The 26054-nt window shown below is 49.7% G+C and overlaps 1 protein-coding gene across 2 annotated transcripts in view; it reads left to right on the forward strand.

The window, feature by feature from the left end:
• GRB10 (growth factor receptor bound protein 10) overlaps nucleotides 1-26054 on the forward strand; it is a 215468-nt gene that overhangs the window by 21139 nt on the left and 168275 nt on the right. For both annotated transcript variants that reach the window (XM_068973463.1, XM_068973464.1), the window contains exon 2: nucleotides 15397-15550. The gene's annotated coding sequence lies outside the window, so the exon portion shown is untranslated. The remainder of the gene's footprint in view (nucleotides 1-15396; nucleotides 15551-26054) is intronic.

The following is a 26054-nucleotide window of genomic DNA, read 5'->3' on the forward strand; positions in this document are numbered from 1 at the left end:
AGGGCCAGGGCTGGGAGGAACACGTGATGTGTATTTGTGAAGAGGACGATCTTGTAGCTGAAGCACGGGGTTTTGGTCACAGTGGAAGATTCCTTCTTGGGTCTGGATACTGTCTTTCTTCCCGTGAGGCCCCCTGTGTGGAGCGATGGCTCTTATCTTTCCTGAGCATCTGTCATCATGATCCACAAACACAGAAAACTAACCAATCTGATCACACGGACCACAGCCTTGTCTAACTCAATGAAACTATCAGCCACACCGTGTGGGGCCACCCAAGACAGACGGGTCATGGTGGAGAGTTCTAACAAAATGTGGTTCACTGGAGAAGGGAATGGCAAGCCACTTCAGTATTCTTGCCTTGAAAACCCCATGAACAGTATGAAAAGGCAAAAAGATAGGACACTAAAAGATGAACTCCCCAGGTCAGTAGGTGCCCAATATGCTACGGGAGACCAGTGGAGAAATAACTCCAGGAAGAATGAAGAGATGGAGCCAAAGCAAAAACAACACCCAGTTGTGCATGTCACTGGGGATGGACGAAAAGTCTGATGCTGTAAAGAGCAACATTGCATAGGAACCTGGAATGTCAGGTCCATGAATCAAGGCAAATTGTAGGTGATCAAACAGGAAATGGCAAGAGTGAACGTCGACATTCTAGGAATCAGTGAACTAAAATGGACTGGAATAGGTGAATTTAACTCAGATGACCATTATATCTACTGCTGTGGGCAAGAATCCCTTAGAAGAAAGGGAGTAGCCATCATGGTCAACAAAAGAGTCCGAAATGCAGTGCTTGGATGCAATCTCAAAACGACAGAATGATTTCTGTTTGTTTCCAAGGCAAACCATTCAATATCCTGGTAATCCAAGTCTATGCCCCCAACCAGTAATGCTGAAGAAGCTGAAGTTGAACGGTTCTATGAAGACCTATAAGACCTTTTAGAACTAACACCCCAAAAAGATGTTCTTTTCATTATTACTGGAATGCAAAAATAGGAAGTCAAGAGATACCTGGAGTAAGGAAAATTTGGCCTTGGAGTACAGAATGAAGCAGGCCAAAGGCTGATAGAGTTTTGCCAAGAGAACTCACTGGTCATAGCAAACACTGAACAAGAGAAGACTCTACACATGGACATACCAGATGGTCAACATCGAAATCAGATTGATTATATTCCTTGCAGCCAAAGGTGGAGAAGCTCTATACAGTCAGCATAAACAAGACTGGGAGCTGACTGTGGCTCAGATCATGAACTCCTTATTGCCAAATTCACACATAAATTGAAGACAGTAGGGGAAACACTAGACCGTTCAGGTATGACCTAAATCCAATCCCTTATGACTATACAGTGGAAGTGAGAAATAGATTTTTAATGGACCAGATTTGATAGACAGAGTGGCTGATGAACTATGGATGGAGGTTCATGACATTGTACAGGAGACAGGGATCAAGACCATCCCCAAGAAAAAGAAATGCAAAACAGCAAAATGGCTGTCTGGGGAGGCCTTACAAATAGCTGTGAAAAGAAGATAAGTGAAAAGCAAAGGAGAAAGGGAAAGATACAAGCATCTGAATGCAGAGTTCCAAAAAATACCAAGGAGAGAAAAGAAAGCCTTCCTCAGTGATCATTGCAAAGAAATAGAGGAAAACAATAGAATGGGAAAGACTAGAGATCTCTTCAAGAAAATTAGAGATACCAAGGGAACATTTCATGCAAAGATGGGCTCAATAAAGGACAGAAATGGTATGGACCTCACAGAAGCAGAAGATATTAAGAAGAGGTGGCAAGAATACACAGAAGAACTGTACAAAAAAGATCTTCATGACCCAGATAATCACGATGGTGTGATCACTCAATAGAGCTGGACATCCTGGAATGTGAAGTCAAATGGGCCTTAAAAAGCATCACTATGAACAAAGCTAGTAGAGGTGATGGAATTCCGGTGGAGCTGCTTCAAATCCTGAAAGATGATGCTGTGAAAGTGCTGCACTCAATATGCCAGCAAATATGGAAAACTCAGCAGTGGCCAAAGGACTGGAAAAGGTCAGTTTTTATTCCAATCCCTAGGAAAGGCAATGCCAAGGAATGCTCAAACTACCGCACAATTGCACTCATCTCACATGATAGTAAAGTAATGCTGAAAATTCTCCAAGCCAGGTTTCAACAATACGTGAACCGTGAACTTCCAGATGTTCAAGCTGGATTTAGAAAAGACAGAGGAACCAGAGATCAAATTGCCAACATCCGCTGGATCATGGAAAAAGCAAGAGAGTTCCAGAAAAACATCTATTTCTGCTTTATTGACTATGCCAACGCCTTTGACTGTGTGATCACAACAAACTGTGGGAAATTCTGAAAGAGATGGGAATACCAGACCACCTGACCTGCCTTTTGAGAAATCTGTACAAAGATCAGGAAGCAACAGTTAGAACTGGACATGGAACAACAGACAGGTTCCAGATAGGAAAAGGAATATGTCAAGGCTGTATATTGTCACCCTGCTTATTTAACTTCTATGCAGAGTACATCATGAGAAACGCAGAGCTGGTTGAAGCACAAGCTGGAATCAAGATTGCTGGGAGAAATATCAGTAACCTCAGATATGCAGATGACACCACCCTGATGGCAGAAAGTGAAGAAGAACTAAAGAGCCTCTTGATGAAAGTGAAAGAGGAGAGTGAAAAAGTTGGCTTAAAGCTCAACATTCAGAAAGGTAAGATCATGGCATCCGGTCCCATCACTTCATGGCAAATAGATGGGGAAACAGTGGCAGACTTTATTTTGGGGGGCTCCAGACTCACTGTAGATGATGACTGCAGTCACGAAATTAAAAGACACTTACTCCTTGGCAGGAAAGTTATCACCAACCTAGATAGCATATTAAAAAGCAGAGATATTACTTTGCCAACAAAGGTCTGTCTTGTCAAAGCTATGGTTTTTCCAGTGGTCATGTATGGATGTGAGCGTTGGGCTATAAAGAACCTGAGTGCCTTAGAATTGATGCTTTTGAACTGTGGTGTTGGAGAAGATTCTTGAGAGTCCCTTGGACTGCAAGGAGATCCAACCAGTCCATCCTAATGGAGATCAGTTCTAAATATTCATTGGAAGGACTGATGCTGAAGCTGAAACTCCAATACTTTGGCCTCCTGATGTAAAGAGCTGACTCATTTGAAAAGACCCTGATGCTGGGAAAGATTGAAGGTGGGAGCAGAAGGGGATGACAGAGGATGAGATAGTTGGTTGGCATCACCGACTCAATGGACATGAGTTTGTGTAAACTCTGGGAGTTGGTGATGGACAGGGAGGCCTGGCGTGCTGCGGTCCACAGGCTTGCAAAGAGTTGGACACGACTGAGCGACTGAACTGAACCGTCATCTTGATGACGGCAGAGAATGAATTCTAGGAAGATGAAAGTGAACTTCAGGCATCTGTATAGGCGACCATTTGAAATTAGTTTGTTGTGACTGTTTACATAGCTCAAATGGCAGATGGAGAATGAGATGTTACGTTTGAAAATTGATGCTGAGCTGAAGTCTGAATTAGCTTTGCAGTAGGAGACTCAGCCCCCGGGACACCATCCACATGAGGGACAGTGAGTATTCTGAGGGGCACTCTCCTAACTCAGGTGGGCTTGAGAGTCATGTGCCTGGGACGCCAGTCCCCTCAGTGGCTGTCTGACTGGTGAATGGGCTCCCTGTTTTTCCTTTCCTCTGGTCCAAGGAGTAAACTTTTCCAGACTTGGGAGGACCTGATTTTTGGTCAGTGACGTGTCAGGGACTTGGGTTTCTAAAGAAGTTAGCAGTTATTTCGGGCTGTTACCCGTGGGGATTCTCAACAGCTGAAAGTCCCCTGTTGGATTCCTGAGAACAAGTTCATGCAGAAGGCGTTTTTCGCATGTGCAAGCCATTTTTGCAGAATCGACAAAAACAATGATTGGGCATCGCGTGCTGCAAGCTGTTTCTCTTCCCACGTTATCGTTCCAGGGTCTTGATCAAGATTTGCCCAGACACCTGTATCTTGCATTGAAAACAAGCTTAGGGACTGCATTCTGATGGTTCTGTGATTCCCCAAGCTGGACTGAGAACATAGTGAGCGCTCCACGCGTGTTGGTGGAGTGGATTCAGGAGAAGAATCATGAATTTCAGGGCTCAGATGAGCATGCAAAGAGGTGGTTAAGGAAGACAGTACCAGCCTTTCAGTGGTTGGCTGGAAACTCCTGGGTGGACGAGAGCCTTAGTGTGACGTGCTGCCTTCAGCAGCAGGATCCTTTTAACTGGTGTCTAAAGAACATGCTCTTTCAGGGGAATTGATTCTGGATGACAGTTACTTGGGAATCGAGGCAGCAATGTGAGTTCTCACGTTTTCTGCATAAAGTGCTAGATCCCCGCAGAAACAGAATTAACTGCCCGAGGCAGTGTCTCCTGACAGATCGTGTGTGATACCTCGGACTGTTAGCCTTAGGAGAAGGGCCCAGTGCCCCCTCCACATCTGCACTGTCCTACACAGCAGAGTCGAGTCGAGTCCCTGGGAGCGAATGCTGGGCGAGGAGACGACGCGAGCCCAGGGGCATGAGTGATGCCGTGGCTGCGTCTGCATTTTGGGAAGCCCAGCACTGTTCTGTGCAAACCCTGACTCTGCACCCTGATAGAAGATGCCCGCCTTGCACAGAGAAGCAGCCTGAGATCCAGAGCATCCTGGGAATTCTGCTCTCAGACGCAGCTCCCGAGGCCCAGCACCCGGTGGGACAGGTGTGCAGGCAGGGGGTGGGGGGGATGGGAAGATGCAACGAGCGGTGGGAGGGTCTGCCCTGCCCGGCCACCCCGTTGGTCAGAGCTTTAGCCCTGCCCCAGGCACAGTGTGAACAGATTGGATACTTGATGAGCTGATGGTGGGCGCAGGGTGGCCAGGCCCTGTCGTGCTGGGCTCACTGCGAGGTGGCGTCTGGGAGGTGACTTGATATAGAACCACGTATGGAGGTTCCCGGGCCCCAGTGGACACATGAGAGCCTGCCAGGGCTGCAGGGTCAGTGGGAGGGGCCCCTCGTCTTGGCTGCCACGCTGTGACATCCGCGGCACTAGGAGACGTGGGTCCAGAGAAACAGAGCCTGGGGCGCCTGCCAGACCGGAACAGTTCGTTGCTGGAGCGTGGCCCCAGAGCCTGCAGGTCCCAGTGAAGGGCCGTGTGGCAGAGGAGAGCCCGTCCTCTGAGGGCTGGTGACTCATGGTGCCGGGGCCAGGCTGCGAATCCTTCGTGCTCTGAGCTTAGGGAGCAGCAGAGTCTTCCTGTCCCTCCAGAGCAGCTGTGCTGGGGGCGGCCTCCAGGTGCCCACCCCGCCTAGTCTGCGGGGACCGCTGTCACACAAAACACGCGCACCTCCCACGGCTCTGGAAGCTGGACAGCCGAGGTCACGGTGCCGGCAGATTCTGTGTCTGACGAGGGCGTCTTCCTAGTTTGCAGACACCAGCTTCCCATGTCCTCCCGAGGTGGACACGCAGTACACACTAGCTTTCTGGTCTCTTCTCTTTTGCTTCTTCCCAGTTTTTTGAGATGTAGTTGACATACTGCACTGAATACCTGTCAGGTATGTAGCATGTTGATCTGATACATCCATCATGAAATGATGGCCAGAGTGTGTTTAGTGAACACCCGTCATCCCCTATAGATACAAAGTAAAAGGGAAAAAAGTTTTCTACTACCATGAGAGCTCTTAGGATTTACTCTTCACTCTCACATATGATGTGAGCAATGTGAATTACATTCACTGTGTTGTATGTTACGTCTGAGCCCTTCTTCCAAGGGTCCTAATCCCATTATGGAAACCCCACCCTCATGACCTCATCTCACCTAGGGACCTCCCAAAGGCACCACCACCTTGGGGGTCTGGGCTCTGACGTGTGGGTTTGGGGGGCACACAGCAGTGCAGCCAGTAGCAGCCTCTCAGGGGCCTGTACTGCCCCTTCAGGGGTCAGCTGTGGCTTGCAGATGGAGCACCAGGGGTAGCTGGGCGCACTGGTGGTGTTCTCTGGCTACTCGAGGGCTGAGCAGCCCGGCCAGCAGGGACTTGGTGAGCCACTGATAGGACTGAGCAGGGATGACGAGGACCATCGCATGGAGACAAAAGCCATTGCAGGTTCGTGCTGTTAGGTCTTATGAGAGGAACAGCAGCAGAGGAAGTGGCTAAGTATGCTAGTTTCGAGTATGCCTCCATGCTGGGTCTGTGCTCAGCCCTGCTAGACCCGCCCTCCACGTGCAATGGCGCGTCTCAGAGCTGCGGGTCATCGTGTTCCAAGCGCTTCTGCCTCGGGTAATCCTCCGTGTCTGTCATCTTCCTCAAATGTTGATTTCTGTCTGAGCTGAGGACCAGCTTGCCATACGTTATCCTAGAAACCTAGAACCCACAGTCATGACTCCTGAACAGTCCCGAGGAAGAAAAGATGTGTTTCTCTTTGAAACATAAAGTGTGAAGCTGAGGGGGTGGTGGACTTCGGGGAGTGCCCTGTGCACTAGCGCACGCTGGTAACGGGCTATTTGCAGAGTGGCAATACAGCGTCCAAACAAGATCGGCTCCGTTTCTTGCCGGTTTATCTGGTGAGGAGGGGAGAAGCCCTACCCAGCTGTTGGCTGACCCTCCTCCTGCAAAACTGTTGCTGCCTGAAGAGTAAACTGTATGCTTTCTCCACGAAGTATACAGTGTCCTCACTTACTTTTCCTCATTCTTTTTTTTTTTTTTTGACCTCCGAAGAGAAGAAAGTACAAAAGAAAGGAAAAGAAAAGAGAGGCCAATCCTTGGCATTTCTGGAAACAGCCTGTACAAAGGAGCCCTGAGATCATTTTCATGTGACCTCCCGGAAGCATTTAATGGCCTCATTGTTGGCGGGAGGGGGCAGCGAATTCTCTGGAATTCCTAGAATGGTCAGAGGGTGCTTGGGCAGAGGGAGGAGATGCCTGGGCGTCACCAGGATCCAGAGTGAGGGGTGGGGAGGCAGGAGGAGCAGGCAGGACCACTGTTCTGAACCTTGATGCCAGTTCTTCCTAGAAAGATAAACGATATTACATAATTGCCTTACTGTGAAAATTCCAGCCGAGTCGAGTCCCTCTCGCTCTCTGTTTACCCTGCAGCCTCCCTCCCGTCAGAGATGCTCGGGGTTCTTCTGGGTCTTTTTCTCTGTGGAATTCCAGACAAGCTTGTGCCCTGTTGTCAGGTTCCCCCTTTTTGCAAGAGTGTCACGTTCGTCCTTATCTCTCTTCCTCCTTCATCTTAGTCACCATTAGTCAAGAGCTCCCTTCGCCAGTTCTCTGAGAAGAGCGGTGGGAGTCGCATCACTGTGTCCTCGCGTGAGGTCAGGACTGGGTCATCTCATCCCAGCACTGAGAAGCTGCGGCCTTGGAGGGAGTGGGCTGCTTGCTGGGGCTCTTAGGCCCTCACCTGGTGGGGTTCTCCCCACCAGATCCACCTGCCAGCCTGGAGAGTCTCTGCACTGGAAGACCTGCCCAGGCTCCCATTGGGAGGTGTTTTCACCCTCTCAGCAAAGCCTTGTGCCCTCGGCCTGTGCTGAGAGCTGAGGGTGTTGCAGTGTCTGGTACAGGCCTGGGCCCTGGCTGTGGAGCGGCTCCTCGGCGGGGAAGCAGACACGGAGTCAGCAGCAGGAAGGCAGCTGCAACCCCTCTGGATGGGTCTGCAGGGCCTGCAGGGTCCTAGAGCAGGGCCACAACGGGGCAGAGAGAATGCGTGCAGGGTGTCACCAAGCTGAACTCGGGTTTCCTCACTGGGGCACGGCAAAGCCCATCAGCTGACATGGGTTGTGGTGAAGGAAAGTGCAGTGTTTATTGCAGGCGCTAGACAAGGAGAAGGAGCAGCTCATCCTCAGAAGACTCGAAACCCGCGACGGCTTTCAGCAGACGGTTGTTAAAGGCAACGTGTGGGGCGAGGGGGGCAGCTCCTGGACCTTCTGATTGGTTGGTGGTGAGATGACAGGAATCTGAGTCATCAACCTTCTGGTTCCAGCCAGTCTGGGGTCTGCCCGCTTGTAGTCAGAATGCAGTCGCCAGCCTCCACCTGGGGAGTTGGGGTGTCTTAGTTCTGCAGCTCAGCTCACAGATGAGCATCACATTGTCATGCTGATCCCTTAAGGAGGAGCTGGGACCCTGCTTTATCCCTGAGCTTTTGTCATTAAGTTCCTTGCTGGACATCAGTTTCCTTCCTTTCCTCTGTTTCTGCGTTCCCTCACTTCCCTAGTTAATAACTGCTTGAGTCTGCTCTTTGGAACTCAGGGAAAGCGTAGGAAACGAAAGCCTTTTTCTGCAAACAAGAAATAGGGATAAAAAGGGGCTTTGGTACCCAGGGGGCTCCACAGGGTCCCGCTCGGTTTCCATCCTCCGTTTTCCTTGTCAGTCCTCAATCCCCAGGGGACCAGGTGTGGGCCAAGAAAGGGAATAATGTTTTGGATGGAGAGGTTAATCATAAAGTTGGTTTCAAGGAGAGGGGGAAGAAAGAGGGGAGCATCCCAGACAGAGGACACAGAGGTCACAGGAGGGGAGTGGCAGGACTTGGGGGAGGCCAGGGGCCTGGAGGGTGAATCTTGGGCTGGCCTTTTCCCAGGAGTTTGAAGGCAGACAGGGTGTACCCCAAGGTGTATCCCAAGCGCCCCGCTGGCTTGTGAGGGGTGAAGGCGCAGCATGTGGAGGGAGCTGGGTCCCGGTCAGATGGGAGTGATGGCTGATGTTGGCAGCTGAGGGCAGTGGATAGATTTCAGATGCTTCTTCAGCCAAAATTAAGTGGCCTTGTGGGTTGCATGGCCAGGAGGTCAGGGAGGCCACAGGCAGCCCCTGGGTTTCTGCCACGCGTACCTGCTGGGAGCTGACGGGGGAGGTGGTGGCGACCAGGTGTATCTGGGTTGCTCCAGCTTTCTTGTGTTGCCGGATGTGGCAGTAATCGCTCTTTGCCTGTGTGTCTGCATGCTCAGGTGACAATAAGTTACAAGAAGTGAGATTCCTGCTTCTAGCACTGACGTCTGGGAGATGCTCGGCCGCCCAGAGCCTGTTCGGGAGCCCCGCCTATGGCTTAGGAGAGCCCCCTTGCTCCAAGGCCCACCCAACTCCCAGGGGCCATCTCAGTCTTTAAAGTGTTCCGCAGTCAGATGTGTCATGCATTGCTGCTGTAACTTGTGTTTCCATGGTTACTTGGGAAGTGGAGTGTGTTTCACGTGTGTGTTTGACGACTTGTTTGCTCTGTCCTCTCCCTGTTTTTGCACTAGGCTGCTCATCCTGTGTTATTTTAATAAATGGGAGGTTTACTGAGTGCAGATTGCTGCCTGTGTTCATGGTAGTTTCTCTCGAGGCTTTTTGCTTCCCTCTGGACTTTGCACAGATGGTCTTTGGCTGTAGATGAGTTGATTTCTCCTTCCTTGCCTCCTGGTGAAGAACTTGAGTCTGGTATGTATTTTTTTTTTTTTAATTTTATATTGGAGTACAGTTGATTAACAATGTTGTTAGTTTCAGGTATATAGCAAAGTGATTCAGTTAACCACATACATGTATCCATTCTTTTTCAGATTCTTTTTTTCATTTAGGTTGTTACAGAATATTGAGCAGAATTCCCTGTGCTATACTGTAGGTCCTTGTTGGTTCTTTTATATATAGTAGGGTGTATATGTCAATCCCAGACTCCTAAGTTATCCCTCCTCCCATGCTTTCTTCCTGGTAACCATAAGTCTGTTCTCTATGTTTGTGAGTCTGTTTCTGTTTTGTAAATAACTTCCTTTGTATCATTTTTCTTACATTGCACATAAAAGTGGTATCATATGATATTTGTCTTTTTCTGACTTCACTTGATAATCTCTGAGTTCATCCATGTTGCTGCAAATGGCATTGTTTCACTTTTTGTGGCTGAGTAATATTCCATTACTCACATTGAGAAATATCAATAACCTCAGATATGCAGATGACAACACCCTTAGGGCAGAAAGTGAAGAGGAACTAAAAAGCCTCTTGATGAAAGTGAAAGAGGAGAGTGAAAAAGTTGGCTTAAAGCTCAACATTCAGAAAACGAAGATTATGGCATCCGGTCCCATCTCTTCATGGGAAATAGATGGGGTAACAGTGGAAACAGTGTTAGACTTTATTTTCGGGGGCTCCAAAATCACTGCAGATGGTGACTGTAGCCATGAAATTAAAAGACGCTTACTCCTTGGAAGAAAAGTTATGACCAACCTAGATAGCATGTTGGAAAGCAGAGACATTACTTTGCCAACTAAGGTCCGTCTAGTCAAGGCTATGGTTTTTCCAGTGGTCATGTATGGATGTGAGAGTTGGACTGTGAAGAAAGCTGAGTGCTGAAGAATTGATGCTTTTGAAGTGTGGTGTTGGAGAAGACTCTTGAGAGTCCCTTGGACTGCAAGGAGATCCAACCAGTCCATTCTGAAGGAGATCAGCCCTGGGATTTCTTTGGAAGGACTGATGCTAAATCTGAAACTCCAGTACTTTGGCCACCTCATGCAAAGAGTTGACTCATTGGAAAAGACTCTGATACTGGGAGGAATTAGGGGCAGGAGGAGAAGGGGATGACAGAGGATGAGATGGCTGGATGGCATCACCAACTTGATGGGCGTGAGTCTGAGTGAACTCCGGGAGTTGGTGATGGACAGGGAGGCCTGGCGTGTTACAATTCATGAGGTCGCAAAGAGTCGGACATGACTGAGCGCCTGAACTGCACTGCACTGAGCTGAGCGTCCCATTGTACGTATGCACCGCATCTTTATCCGTGTCTCTGTCAGTGCACAGTAGGTGGCTTCCGTGGCTTGGCTGCTGTGAATCGTGCTGCTGTGAACATTGGGGCGCACGTGTCCTTTGTAACCGTGGTTTTCTCCAGATGGTCTGTATATCTTTTGGTGCCTCTTTTTTTGTGTTGGCCACCTGCCTCCAGGAGGTGTCTGGTAGGTGCCTATTATAAGGTTAAGAAGGCTCCTTATTTTATGCCCATCACTGAAATCTTAATTCCTGCAAGCAGGAGGTCCCCCCCTCCCCTATCCTGTATGCTTTGAATTTCAGGCTCTTCTTTATGGCTACTTTCTATTTCTCTAAAAGAAAAAAGATAAACTATGCTCCAAACAATGTAATTGAAAGAAAAAAAAAAAAAAAAAAGAACAGCCTTACAAATAAGTGCAAAGGTTGTCCATTTTCTTCTCATGCAAATGATAGATTATCAGCAAGATACTAAAGCAGGTGGGTGGATTCAAACATCTATGGACTTGAATCTCACTTCTTCCATTTCTTAGCTGTGCGAGCTCGACCAGCTGCTATATTGCCTCCCAGGCTTGGTTTCTCCACCCATAAAGTGGGGTCATAATTCTACCTCAAGAATTGACCATATTTCATTATTCTTCATTAAGAACCACTCATGTGTGTCTGTTATGAGTCTCATGTCCTTTTACTCCTTTTAATCGTCGAGAAGGGCTCTAAAGCATTTGGTGAGGTGTCTGGCACAAGAGGTTGCCGCTCAAGGCTGGTCGTGGCCCCCTCTGCATCAGCATGGTGTCACCTTATCTTGCGCAGCATCATCGGGGTCAGGGAAGAGGGGACTCAGGGCTTCCCATCCCACGGGTCCTGTGTGCTCCTTGTGGGAGCTTGGTGATTCGGACACAGTCTCCTGTTAGGAGAGCTCGTGCTGCTGTAATGAAACGGTAACATTCATATTTGGAAGCCCAGCCCTTCTGGTGGTACTAGAAGGATTTCTACACAGCACCACCCTGTTTTAATTACTTTTGCTTTACAGCGTCTTCTGTGATGAGAACATTGTTCTCTTAATGCTTTATGCTGGACAGTCTTACCTTTTATTGTATTTTGTCAGTGTTCATGAGATACTGCCTTTCATTGACAAAATTAATTTGAATTTTTAAGTTCATCATTTGAAGACAGTCGAAACCTTTGTGACGGTTAATCTTCCCGTTTAGGAACTTACGTTTCCAGACACCCAGGCCTTTTGTCTCTCTCATGGAAGGGTGGTGGTATTCTTTATTTTGCTGGGCTGGTCGTAGTTCTAAACTAGCACAGGCATGTATGCCTGTCTGCTGTGGAGAGTGGCTGTTTTCAGTCTGTCTTCTAGGCACTTACCGTGTGTGTCTGTGTGTGTCCTGCCCCTCGCTGCCCTGTGGACTCTGGATTCATTTTGGGGAGAAGAGTCCTGCCTCTTCCAGGGAGGCAGTCCCCTCATCCCACTGCATTCCTGTCCTGTTTGGCCTTGGACAGCCCATCTTCAGACTTGCTTGGCGTCCCCCAGAAGCCCCATGGTGAGGATTGGTAGTATCCTTGGTTCCGCTTGACCCTGAATTTGAGAAGCAGATAGGGTCTGGACGCATTCATAGGTTTTGGGTAAGTTTGCATGATGGCATCCAGTTGGGAAGCTCTTTCTGGGATACGAGTGCCCTGTCCTGGGCCTTGCTGTGCATCCTCTGGAGCTCGGGGTGTCTGCTGGTGGATGCGCCACTGTGGGAAGGCCCTTCCTAGACTTGGGTGAGTGTCACTGCTGAGTTGTTACCAGACCTTTCCTTTGTGTGTGTGGTTGGAAAGCATGATGTCGGCATTTGGATGGGAATGAACCTGGGTTTGAACCTCCTTGTGTTGCCAGCATCCTTATCCTCACGTTCTAGCATCTCTGCCCTGAAAGCAGCTGTAGCATCACTGGAATGCAGGTCCCATCTAAGTGCATCCGACGGCAGTGAGGGGCAGTGAGGATCCTCAGCTTTAACTGTTTTCCCTTTTCAGCCATCCAAAGGTTCTGGTGGTAGCATTCTGAGATTTTTATGATCACTTAGAAAACGTTGCCTTTTCTTCAGTTCCGTTTCATTCATGTATTTCTCAGTTGTCTTCTAAGCGCCTTCTTACACCGTGAAAACAGAGAGGCCTCTGAGGTCAGTACAATCCTGAGTTTAATTTTTTTGATGAAAGGTATTTTGTCCCCTCTCGAGAAGCCCCAGCCTTCATTCCAAACAGCCCGAACAGCCTCATCGTGAAGCTTGGGATTTGTTGAGTGTCTAAATAGTCACTGTTATGACTCTAAATATTTAGTATGAGAAAGCTAGACAGAAGGAAAACTTTATATTAACTCAGGAATTTCTGGAAGGGATCAGAGGCACTCAACAGAAATCAAGAGGTCCTTTGTTTCTGAAACATTTTGGAAGTAAGTGAAGGCATTTCTTTTTCGCCCAAGTTTGTATATTCTTGAAGATTTCAGGTTTCTGTCACGTCTGCCTGTGGAACCACCCAATTGGTGATCAGCACCCAGAGTTCTGTCTCTCCTGTGGGTCTGGGTGCAGCTGGTCTGGTTCCTACAGGAAGCCTGTGGGGCTGTGCTTGGTGGGGGTCCAGGTGATTGGGCCCTGGAAATAGCACCTATGCCTTTGTTCCTGAGGAGGGTGCCGTATCTTAGTACCTCTTTTCAGCTCACCAGGTTCAAAAATCATGTCTTTGTTCTATCTGCTGTAGTTACATATTCACTTTCTTAAAAATAGATGAAAATGCTTAAAGTGGTGAACAGCTTGACAGGCAACTATGTCATTTAAAAAAATTTTTATTATAAAAAGTAAATCTTCCAAACATATATAATCAGCTGAAGGTCACAGGCATGAAAGATGCATTTGGAATTGGTCCTGGGGCTTTTGGATGACGTCCAAGGAAAGATTTTTCCTCTGGAAACGAGGGGAGACCTCTCAGGATGTGAGGGTTAGAGGTGATGATGGGCATGTGATACTCTGTTGTCGTATGACCTGGTGCCCTTGCCAACGTGCCAGCCAGTTGTTGTGCAGAGACCCTCATGCCTATGTGACCACTCGCCTTTTTATTTCTTTTTAAGATTTTTAAACTTGGAGTCAACTTAGCTACTGGAATTTAGAGTTGTTCCATTCGACATAAACATTATAACACTTTTCAGGCTTACACATTCTTTGAGGGGGAAAGCAGGCACCTTTCATCAGATGCCTTTGCATGCATGGGCAATATTCATCTTTGAGCAGTTGGAGAATCCTAATCAGGGGTCTCTCCCCTTTTGATCCTAGAAGTTCAGTGTCCCCTCTAAACACCAGCGGCCTTCGCAGCTTGCAGGTGACCGCTGTGTTCAGCATCTGACAGCAGGGGCCTTGCTTGCTGGGTCCTAGCTCATAACCAGCGTTTGTCTAACATTTACTGTGTGTTGTATCCTAAGTCTTCACATGCGTTTGCTCACTTCATGCTCATAAAAGCCCTGGAGGGAGATGTTATCTTCATGTCGATTTTGCGGTGGGGCACACTGATACTCAGGGAGGGGGGGTGATCCGCCCACAGGTCACCCGCTGAGAGGGAGTGGGGTCAGGAGGTGGCAGTGTCGTCCGGCTCCCGCACCAGATTCTTAGCCTGAGTGCCCAGACGAACCTTCTGCAGTGGCTTTCTAAGTCCTCGACCCTGGCCTCTCCCACGTCAGGTTGGAGGCAGGGCAGGCTTTGTTTCCACCATTGAGTGGTCAGGGTAAGCGAGTTCAGCATCCCTGGGTGACGTGTCTTCCACCCAAGGACACCGTGTCACAGACGCACAGGCACAGCGGTGCTCAGGACTTTGGTCCACGGAACCTTTGCTCTCTGCCGATCTCCCCTCCCTGAGTCATCGAGTGAGTGTGTTTCCTCTGGGCTTGGGGAGTTGAGTGTCAGGTGCTAGGGTCCTCTGGGAGGCAGCTCCCTCCCCTCTGCCCTGCAGAGGAGTGGAGCACACAGAGCTGTCTTGGTGACCAGACGCTCCCCTCTGGCAGGGGGAACCTCCGTCTCTGTCCCCCCAACCCCTGACTCTGGAGCAGTGTCTTGGCCCTCCCAGTAGAAGTGAGAGCATTGAATCAGGAGAAATAGCCAGGATTCCCACTCCCCCTGTGGCGCACGCATGGGCCGTGCACAGGGCCTCTCAGACACTGGACACCGTGGCCAGAACCTGGTCTCAGATGAGGATGGTCCCCAGGGCGTGGGGTGAGGGCTGTAGCCTGGGAGGACCTGGGAAGGATGTGGGCTGTGATCTAGGTGCCAAGGATACCTTGCAGGTATAGACTTGGCCTTGCAAGAGAGCAGAGACCTGCCCAGTCCTTACCTGCCTGCCTTTTTGGGGGTGGGGTGGGGGAAGCACTTGGGCAGTGGCCTGGGACCAGCCGCGTCCCAAGGCGTGTCTGGTGTCTGGGGCCTCTGTCCCTGTGGTCAGCGCCACGGCAACTAGAAACCCGCTGCTTGTGGACTCCTTTTGAAGAGTCTGTCTTTTAAACAGTCTCCTTGAAAAGAAGAACATTTCTGTTTGTTTAAAAATTGTTTTAAAACTTGTATTCTTGGGTGCAGGGTGTAAAATTCACACTTGTGCAAATTCAGTATATTCAGTGGAGGCCTCCTTGCCTTTTCAGCTTTGGAGCTGGGCAGCATGCTGAGCCTGAAGAGGGGGCTGCAGGGGCAGTGGCCCTGTGACTGTGACCTGTGACCGTGAGCAGCCGCCACTTGTAGGTGCCTCTTTCCAGCCAGGTGGCCGCCAGACGCCCAGAGCCCCAGCAAGCGCGACAGGTAAGCCCTGGTTACTTTGCAGGACGTGGGTCTGTTCACTGTTGATGAAGGGGAGATTCGTAAATGCATCTTATTGCAAGTCACTAAGTGTGAGCAGAGACGTCCCACTGGGCCCTTCCTTCCAGGGTTTCTGCAGGAGCCCCCGCCTGCTCGGTGGCCTCCCCGCTCCCCATCTTTGAGCTGAGGTGGTTGGGAGGGGAGATCACAAGGAGCTTGGTCCAGGCCCTGCAGCCCGCCCTTTGAGCCGCCGTCCCTGCTGCTTCCCGCTCCGGTCCCCTTGGCTTCTGTGCAGTGAGTGCTGATCTGCACGTGTGCTCAGCTGCTGTCGTGTCTGAATCTTTTCTACCCCAGGGACTGTAACCTGCCGGGCCCCTCTGTCCATGGGATTTTCAGGCAAGAGTACTGGAGAGGGTGGCCGTCTCCTTCTCCAGGGGATCTCCCCAACCCAGGGATTGAACCTGTGGTTCCTGCATTGGCAGACAGATTCTTAACCACTGAGCCACTTGGGAAGGCCTGAGTGCTGATACGCTCCCAGGTTATTCTGAGATTCCCATGGCGAGCCCTTAAGAGTTGGCAGCTGTTCTTTTTAGAGCCGAGGTGGAAGGCCCTGCTCAGGCCCTGTTTCCTCCCCTCTGTTGGGGGTCTGCCCACCTGTACCACTGCAGCTGGGGGCGTGTGTGCTGTGACGGCCTGGGGCGGGTGCTGGCCCCTTCCACCGCACTGCCTCCTGGGGCGGCCGACACGGCGATGGACCTTCTCTCTCACCCCGGCTGGCCTGCCCGTGGATTCTTAGCATGCTGTTGGTGCATCTGAGGTGTCTGGTAGAGCACGGAGGCTGGATGGACTTCCTGCACGTGCGCCTGCTGGAGCCTTTGCCCAGAAAGAGTAGTGGGTAGTGGAGACTGTATCAGTCAGCTCAGCTGCTGGAATAAACACCACATTCCGGCTGCGATCTTGGAGGCCAGAAGTGCAAGATCAAGGTGTGGGCGGGCTAACCTCTCCTGAGGCCTGTCTCCGGGTGTGTAGACAGCTGTCTTCTCCCTGTGACCTCACATGCTGTGTTTCTGTGTCTTCTTCTTAGAAGGACACCAGTCATATATGGGATGAGGCCTCCAGGAAGTCCTCATTTTAACCTTCATTATGTCTTCAAAGCACAGTCACGTTCTGAGATCCTGGAGGTTGGGGCTTTACCATGGCTGTGTTTGAATTTATCCTCTAACAGCAGGACTGCCCCCGAGGCCAAGTGGCTGAAGAGGGACTGGGGATTGCGGCCCACGGTCCTTGGTAGGAAGGATATGCTCTGTCAATCTTGCGTCCTTCCCGCTTCCCAGCTCACTTTTCCACCTCTCCTTACTGTTGCCTCCTTGCTGACCTTGTACTTCCCTCCAGGTTTCCTCTGTGGTCCACAGAGCAGAACAGAAGGGTGCTTAATCTTTTGGGTTCCTTCAGTAGGTGCTTCCTGAGTGTCTTCCTTATCTCAGAGGCTAACGTGGTACATAGTCTGTTCCGACTTCAAAAAGTGTGACGTTTTCATGTCTCCGTCCGGTTAGTGGGCAGGACGGTTGAGCTTTCCTGCAGTGTGATGTTCCTCCCTGGGTGTCAGTGAGGCTTTCCGAACTTTCCTGAACCTTCGTGGCCCTCGTGGTGGACAGATTGTGCCCTCAGACAGACTGCTTTCTGTGACATGGGACCTTTATCCTCTCCTCCCAGCAGAGGTGTATGAAGGTCACAGAAGCGCCTTGTCTCCTGGGAGAATAAATCATAGTGAAAATGCGCACTGTGGCTGTGACAGCGCCACCTCTGGAGTCCGAGGCTTCGGGCACAGGCCCCGGGTGTCGGGGGCTCGCCTTGTCCCTGTGTAGATTGTGTGGGGTGCTGTGGGGCCTGGGCCACATGATGCTCTCAGGCTGGTCCCCTGCCCCTTGATCCTGCCTCCCCTTCACCTGTGAGCCCTTCCGAATTGTCCTGAGATGCCTGGAGGAAAGGGACTATGTCTGTTTCTGCCGAGCCTTCATAGTGTAAGAGACACATCTGAAAAAGGCAAGAAAACACCCTTGAGCCCCCCGAGCCCCCACTTCTCAGCACACCTGACCAGCCTGCACCTCCCGGCCTCCTTCTGGTCAGATTGCTCAAACACAAAAGACTTAAAGCTGTGGGTTCTGACAGCCGGGCCGGGCACCTCTTGGCACGGACACAGCATTGAAATGAAGCCTCGTTTAACAGTTAATCCTCCTGTTTGGGCTCGAAATCTAATTATCCACGCAGCTTAGGCAGTGGGTCCACTGATGTGGAAGGCACAGCATGGGATTCATCCCACCGACCGCCCCCCCCCCACCACCGAGGATGGGGAGCTGTGTCTGTGACTGCCCAGCCCTCGTCCCCAGAGGTTCAGCAGGAGCAGTGACTAAAGGGTGGCCCCAGAGAGTGTCCTGTGGGGACTTTGCAAAATGTTCTCAGCCCCAGAACCCTTCCTTGACCAGGACTCTTGCTCAGATGCCCTGTCTCAGCACCATTGCGGAACCCACGGCTGAGATGGGGCCTGGAGGCCACTGACATGGAGGGGCAGGGCTGTGGGAGCCTCCGTTGCTTCCCTGTGTCCCTCTGACAGTTCTCATGATGGGCTTTAGCAGGGATGAGCCAGGGTGGAAAGCCTTTGGCTTTCTAAAGCCGGTTTGTGGTATTCCGTGGCTGCATACTGTACCCTTCGCCCTGGCCAGTTCCTGAAATGCATGCTGGTGGGGTGTGCAGGGAGTAGGGGGTGCACAGGTCCATGGACTCAACGCTCAGACCATTACAGCAGGCTGTGTGGACTCTGCATGCCCGCCAGGGTGCAGGGCGGGGGTCCTTGGCATCCTCGATGAGCCTCTGCAGTACGGGGAACACATTTGACCCAAGTTAGGCTCACCTGAGTGCCTTAAATAGATGCTTGATTGAAACATCAATAGACACGTTCTTACTCGCCTGACTTTGATCTGCTTACTCCGTAAGGTCCTCGTGAGCAGCCATGTGGTCCCTTGGTGCTGGGGCTACCTTGTCTGCAGGCGTGAAATGCACTTGAGTAGCGTGATCCCGTTAAGCACTCTCATTCTGTTGAATCTGTGAGTTGGGTGGAACCCAGCCCCTCGGAGTTCCAGAAAGATGGTGTATCACGAAATAAGAGTGTCCGAGGGGGCCCAGTGGGAGGGCAGTTAGGGGAATGGTTTGTCACCTCAGTGGTGCCCAGCAGGGCACCCAGCCCAGACCTAGGTGAACCTAGTGTGGGGCTCATGGGTTCGTGGGTGGTAACGTGGGGTGGGATGGAGTGGATGGCAGCAGAGTTTCCTGGATCTCAGGAGACCTGTGTGATTAGGGGCCATGGTGATGAGAGAGATGAAGGTGCAGGTGATTCCTATCATCCCATCTCTGTCTTCCCACTCCAGATCCCAAAGAGGCCTCTGAGTGCTTCCCTCCGCCTCGCCATCCTGGGGTCCCGTGTTTTGGCTGGTTGTTTTGTTGTCGCTGGATAGCTTTTCACTCACTTGGGTCAGAGCATCACGTCCCCAGGCTCCGTGTCCCTGCTGCGGCCCACTGACGGCCCAGCCTCTGGCGATCGCCCTCCCGCCATGGCCCATAGAGGCGGTCCTGCCCCTGCAGGGTGGCTGGTGGGAGAGCGCCTCTCTTACTGGCTTGTTTGCCCTTGAGGTGCAGGCAGAGGAGAGCTCGTTATTGCTGTTGCAGTTATTTTAACTTACGTAGCAAGACACGGCTTGGCTAAGGGTAGAGACCATTTTTCTGCCCAGTTGCACGGATCAGTCATTCCTTCCCATTTACAGTATCATTTGAACCAAGGTGTTCTCAGAATCTCACTAAAGATGGAACGGCTTCTGCCTTCCTCTCTTCAAGAGCAGAAGATCACAGTGTGCGCCTGGCTGTTTGGTCCTTGCGTCAACTCGCTGAGAACAGGTCTCTCAGAGACGCCCGTGTGCTGTGATGCGTGCTCTCTTTCCTTCCCTCCTGGGCATCCTCTCGTCTCTCGGTTTCTGGATCAACGTGCTCCCCTGACTTCTGTATCTGCTTCCTGTTTCCCCTCCCTCACTTCCCCTGTTCACTGTGTCTGCTGCCATCTCGGCATGCAGGGCATCCGCTGCAGAGCTCCCATATGGGTTTATTCCTGCCTCATTTTGGGTACTCTGCCCTTCCTGCCCTGAGCTGGTGATGTTGCTGTGCCTGTCACTATCACTGGGTTAAACCCAGAAGCAAGGTGAGCAACCCTGAGCAAGGCCCAGTGACCTCACACGTGGCAGGATCTCAGTAAATGTCTAATTAGCTCTGCTGGGTCCAGATATGCTGGAGCTGTATCTTAACGAATTATTTTCTGATGAAGAGAAACCTAAAAGTCACTAAGATTGAAGGAGGAGAAATGCCTAGAGGCTGTCATACAGTGGGGCAAGTCAGACAGAGAAAAACAAACACTGTATATTAACACACATATGTGGGAATTTACAAAAGTGGTGCAGATGAAGCTGTTTGCAAGGCAGAAGAAGAGGCTCAGATGTAAATAAACAAACATGGACACCAAGGCGGACAACGGGGTGGGCTGAATTGGAAGATTGAATTGACATATATACACTACTAGATGGCATGTTGAAAAGCAGAGACATTACTTTGCCAACAAAAGTCCGTCTAGTCAAGGCTATGGTTTTTCCAGTGGTCATGTATGGATGTGAGAGTTGGACTGTGAAGAAAGCTGAGCGCCGAAGAATTGATGCTTTTGAACTGTGGTGTTGGAGAAGACTCTTGAGAGTCCCTTGGACTGCAAGGAGATCCAACCAGTCCATTCTGAAGGAGATCAGCCCTGGGATTTCTTTGGAAGGAATGATGCTGAAGCTGAAACTCCAGTACTTTCGCCAACTCATGCGAAGAGTTGGCTTCATTGGAAAAGATTCTGATGCTGGGAGGGATTGAGGGCAGGAGGAGAAGGGGATGACAGAGGATGAGATGGCTGGATGGCATCACTGACTCAATGGATGTGAATCTGATTGAATTTCGGGAGTTGGTGATGGACAGGGAGGCCTGGCGTGCTGCGATTCATGGGGTCACAAAGAGTCGGACACGACTGAGCGACTGAACTGAACTGAACCGATATATAAAATAGGTAACTAATGAGACCCTATTGAACAGCATAGGGAACTCAACTCAGTGCTGTGTGGTGGCTAAATGGAAAGGAAATCCAAAAAGGAGGAGATACATGTGTATGCATGACTGGGTCACTTTGCTGTACAGCGGAAACTAACACAATGTTATAAAATAGCTATATTCCAATAAGAATTTTCTAAAAAAAGGAAGAGAAATAATGTCTTTCCCTGCTTAGGAGCCACTTGGAGGTGTCACTTTTCGGCTTGCATTTGTTTGAGAGGCTTTGCAGCTCTTGTGGGAGTGTGTTTGTGACTGCTGCTCTGAGGCTCTGGACACGGGCCTCCCAGGGCTGCCTCTGTCAACTGTCCTTGCTCAGTCCAGTTCCATCTTCCTGGTTCCTGGGACACAGGTGGGTTGCAGCTGTGTTCTGGACATCTTGGGTTTGCGTCGGGGGACTCTGGATCCTGTTTTAACCTTCTTGGCAGGGAGTTTCACTGTTGAAGTGTAGACGCGGGCCTTGTGGGATGGACGTCGGCGGCCTTGGGGTCTGATTCTTCAGGGTTCACCACTCCGCTCATTCGGTCAGCGTGGGTGAGTGCAGCTCCTCTTTAGTCTCTCTCACGCCTTCCTGGAGCACTGCCTCCCCGGGGCCCCTGAGAGCAGGGCCACGAGCTCAGCTTTCTCACTGTGGAGTGGGATGCATCTCCCATTGGACCCTGTGGACTGGGATGTGGGGGCGGGGGCAACTGCCAGTTCACCCCTCCTCTCACCTCTTGACTCCCTCCTGACGCCATCAGGGCTGGAGGCGAAGCTGCCCTGCCCCTGCAGGCGAGCTGGGTGTCCACTTCCTCCAGGTAGGAGGGAGAAGACCAGCTCTTCTTGGCAGCCAGCACAGTGTTAGGGCCTCTGAGCCTGAGCACCAGCTACCCACAAGGCCAGGGCCCAGTTCAGTTCAGTTCAATTCAGTTGCTCAGTCGTGTCCGACTCTTTGCGACCCCATGAATCGCACCAGGCCTCCCTGTCCATCAACATCTCCGGCAGTTCACTCAGACTCACATCCATCGAGTCCGTGATGCCATCCAGCCATCTCATCCTCGGTCGTCCCCTTCTCCTCCCGCCCCCAATCCCTTCCAGCATCAGAGTCTTTTCCAATGAGTCAACTCTTCTCATGAGGTGGCCAAAGTACTGGAGCTTCAGCTTTAGCATCATTCCTTCCAAAGAAATCCCAGGGCTGACCTTCAGAATGGACTGGTTGGATCTCCTTGCAGTCCAAGGGACTCTCAAGAGTCTTCTCCAACACCACACTTCAAAAGCATCAATTCTTCGGCACTCAGCCTTCTTCACAGTCCAACTCTCACATGCATACATGACCACTGGAAAAACCATAGCCTTGACTAGATGGACCTTAGTTGGCAAAGTAATGTCTCTGTGTTTGAATATACTATCTAGGTTGATCATAACTTTTCTTCCAAGGAGTAAGCGTCTTTTAATTTCATGGCTGCAGTCACCATCTGCAGTGATATTGGAGCCCCAAAAAATAAAGTCTGACACTGTTTCCCCATCTATTTCCCATGAAGTGATGGGACCGGATGCCATGATCTTCGTTTTCTGAATGTTGAGCTTTAAGCCAACTTTTTCACTCTCCTCTTCCACTTTCATCAAGAGCCTTTTGAGTTCCTCTTCACTTTCTGCCATAAGGGTGGTGTCATCTGCATATCTGAGGTATTGATATTTCTCCCAGCAATCTTGATTCCAGCTTGTGTTTCTTCCAGTCCAGCGTTTCTCATGATACACTCTGCATAAATAAGTTAAATAAGCAGGGTGACAGTATACAGCCTTGACATACTCCTTTTCCTATTTGGAACCAGTCTGTTGTTCCATGTCCAGTTCTAACTGTTGCTTCCTGACCTGCATACAGATTTCTCAAGAGGCAGGTTAGGTGGTCTGGTATTCCCATCTCTTTCAGAATTTTCCACAGTTTATTGTGATACACACAGTCAAAGGCTTTGGCATAGTCAATAAAGCAGAAATAGACGTTTTTCTGGAACTCTCTTGCTTTTTCCATGATCCAGCGGATGTTGGCAATTTGATCTCTGGTTCCTCTGCGTTTTCTAAAACCAGCTTGAACATCAGGGAGTTCACGGTTCACGTATTGTTGAAGCCTGGCTTGTAGAATTTTGAGCATTACTTTACTAGCATGTGAGATGAGTGCAATTGTGTGGTAGTTTGAGCATTCTTTGGCATTGCCTTTCTTTGGGATTGGAATGAAAACTGACCTTTTCCAGTCCTGTGGCCACTGCTGAGTTTTCCAAATTTGCTGGCATATTGAGTGCAGGACTTTCACAGCATCATCTTTCAGGATTTGAAACAGCTCCACTAGAATTCCATCACCTCCACTGGCTTTGTTCGTAGTGATGCTTCTTAAGGCCCACTTGACTTCACATTCCAAGATATCTGGCTCTAGATGAGTGATCACATCATCATGATTATCTGGGTTGTGAAGATCTTTCTTGTACAGTTCTTCCATGTATTCTTGCCACCTCTTCTTAATATCTTCTGCTTCTGTGAGGTCCATACCATTTCTGTCCTTTATCGAGCCCATCTTTGCATGAAATGTTCCCTTGGTATCTCTAATTTTCTTGAAGAGATCTCTAGTCTTTCCCATTCTATTGTTTTCCTCTATTTCTTTGTATTGATCGCTGAAGAAGGCTTTCTTATCTCTCCTTGGTATTCTTTGGAATTCTGCATTCAGATGCTTATATCTTTCCTTTTCTCCTTGGCTTTTCACCTCTCTTCTTTTCACAGCTATTTGTAAGGCCTCCCCAGACAGCCATTTTGCTGTTTTGCATTTCTTTTCCATGGGGATGGTCTTGATCCCTGTCTCCTGTACAGTGTCATGAACCTCCATCCATAGTTCATCAGGCACTCTGTCTATCAGATCTAGGCCCTTAAATCTATTTCTCACTTCCACTGTATAATAATAAGGGATTTGATTTAGGTCATACCTGAATGGTCTAGCTGTTTTCCCTACTTTCTTCAAGTGTGAATTTGGTAATAAGGAGTTCATGATCTGAGCCACAGTCAGCTCCTGGTCTTGTTTTTGTTGACTGTATAGAGCTTCTCCATCTTTGGCTGCATAGAATATAATCAATCTGATTTTGGTGTTGACCATCTGGTGATGTCCATGTGTAGAGTCTTCTCTTGTGTTGTAGGAAGAGGGTGTTTGCTATGACCAGTGCATTTTCTTGGCAAAACTCTATTCGTCTTTGCCCTGCTTCATTCCACATTCCAAGGCCAAATTTGCCTGTTACTCCAGGTGTTTCTTGACTTCCTACTTTTGCATTCCAGTCCCCTATAATGAAAAGGACATCTTTTTTTGGGTGTTAGTTCTACAAGGCCTTGTAGGTCTTCATAAAACCGTTCAACTTCAGCTTCTTCAGCATTACTGGTTGGGGCATAGACTTGGATTACTGTGATATTGAATGGTTTGCCTTGGAGACAAACAGAGATCATTCTGTCGTTTTTGAGACTGCATCCAAGTACTGCATTTCAGAATCTTTTGTTGACCATGATGGCTACTCCATTTCTTCTGAGGGATTTCTGCCCGCAGTAGTAGATATAATGGTCATCTGAGTTACATTCACCCATTCCAGTCCATTTTAGTTTGCTGACTCCTAGAATGTTGACGTTCACCCATGCCATCTCTTGTTTGACCGCTTCCAATTTGCCTTGATTCGTGGACCTGATATTCCAGCTTCCTATGCAATATTGCTCTTTACAGCATCGGATCTTGCTTCTATCACCAGTCACATCCACAACTGGGTATTGTTTTTGGTTTGGCTCCATCCCTTCATTCTTTCTGGAGTTATTTCTCCACTGATCTCCAGTAGCATATTGGGCACCTAATGACCTGGGGAGTTCTTCTTTTGGTATCCTATCATTTTGCCTTTTCATACTGTTCATGGGGTTCTCAAGGCAAGAATACTGAAGTAGCTTGCCATTCCCTTCTCCAGTGTACCATGGTCTCTCATTTCACCACTGGCCTTTGTTGGAGTAGGGTGGGTATCCCTGGAAAGGCTCTGCTCTGTTGGGTAGGGTGGGGATCATTGAGAAAACTGCTCTGTTGGGTAGGGTGGGTATCCATGGAAAGGCTGTGGCTCTCTTGGGTAGGGTGGGGGTCACTGGGAAGGCTCTGGCTCTCTTGGGTAGGGTGGGGGTCACTGGGAAGGCTCTGGCTCTGTTGGGTAGGGTGGGGATCACTGGGAAGGCTATGGCCACATTCCCATAAGATACCTGTCTTTCTGACTTCATTCTTTCAGGATGAGAGTCTCAGCTCCATCCATGTGCCTGCACATGGCGGTATCTCATTCTTTTTTATGACTGAATAGGCATTATTTTTTTTTGTTTGTTTCTTTCAAATTTTAACTTTTTATTGACATACAGTTGATGTATAATATTATATGTTACAAGTATACAATATAGTGATTCACAATTTTTAAAAGTTATACTCTATTTATAGTTATTATAAAGTATTGACTATGTTCCCCGTATTGTGCAGTGTATCGTTGTAGCTTATTTTTTTAAATTTTTGTTGGAGTATAGTTGTTTTACACTGCCCCATCAGTTTCTGCTGCACAACCAAGTGAACCAGCTATCCACACACCCCCTCTTTTTTTCTTAAAGCTTCGTGCTTGTAAGCAGTGACAATCAAGGTCAAAGTTAAACTTGGACAAAGTGCACTGCAGGCGTACAGTTGGCGTGTTACTTAAGATAAGTCACAGGATTTGAACCCAGCATTCTCAGCTCAGACTCGGCCGCTCTGTGACGCCGCCAGTGTCCCAGGATGTGGTGCAGGGCTGCCTGGCTCAGCCTGCACCGTCTAGGATATGCGAGCTGCAGGCAGTAGGCAGCCAGGCGGAGCCCGCGCTCTGTGGGGGGAGGAGGCGCAGAGACCAGAGAGCGGCGACACCCTGCACGGTGACGGTAACAAGCGCGGTGTGTGTGCATGTGCTGGCTTCCCTGGTGGCTCAGACAGTAAAGCGTCTGTCTACAATGCGGGAGACCTGGGTTCGATCCCTGGGTTGGGAAGATCGACTGGAGAAGGAAATGGCAATCCACTCCAGTACTCTTGCCTGGAAAATCCCATGGACAGAGGAGCCTGGTAGGCTACAGTCCATGGGGTCGCAAAGAGTCGGACATGACTGAGCGAAGTTCCGTTCCTGTGTGTGTGCCGGGGCCTCTCGTAAGTGGTTCTGTGGATTCAATTATCGGATCTTCACAACAGCCCTCTGAAGTGAATATAAACTCTCCTCATTTTACAGAGAGGACACCAAGGCACCAGTAAGTTAGGTACAGCTCATTCATTCCCTTTCTTCACTGATCCCATATC

The sequence above is a fragment of the Capricornis sumatraensis genome, chromosome 5 (assembly GCF_032405125.1).
Source record: "Capricornis sumatraensis isolate serow.1 chromosome 5, serow.2, whole genome shotgun sequence".
Lineage (NCBI taxonomy): Eukaryota > Metazoa > Chordata > Mammalia > Artiodactyla > Bovidae > Capricornis > Capricornis sumatraensis.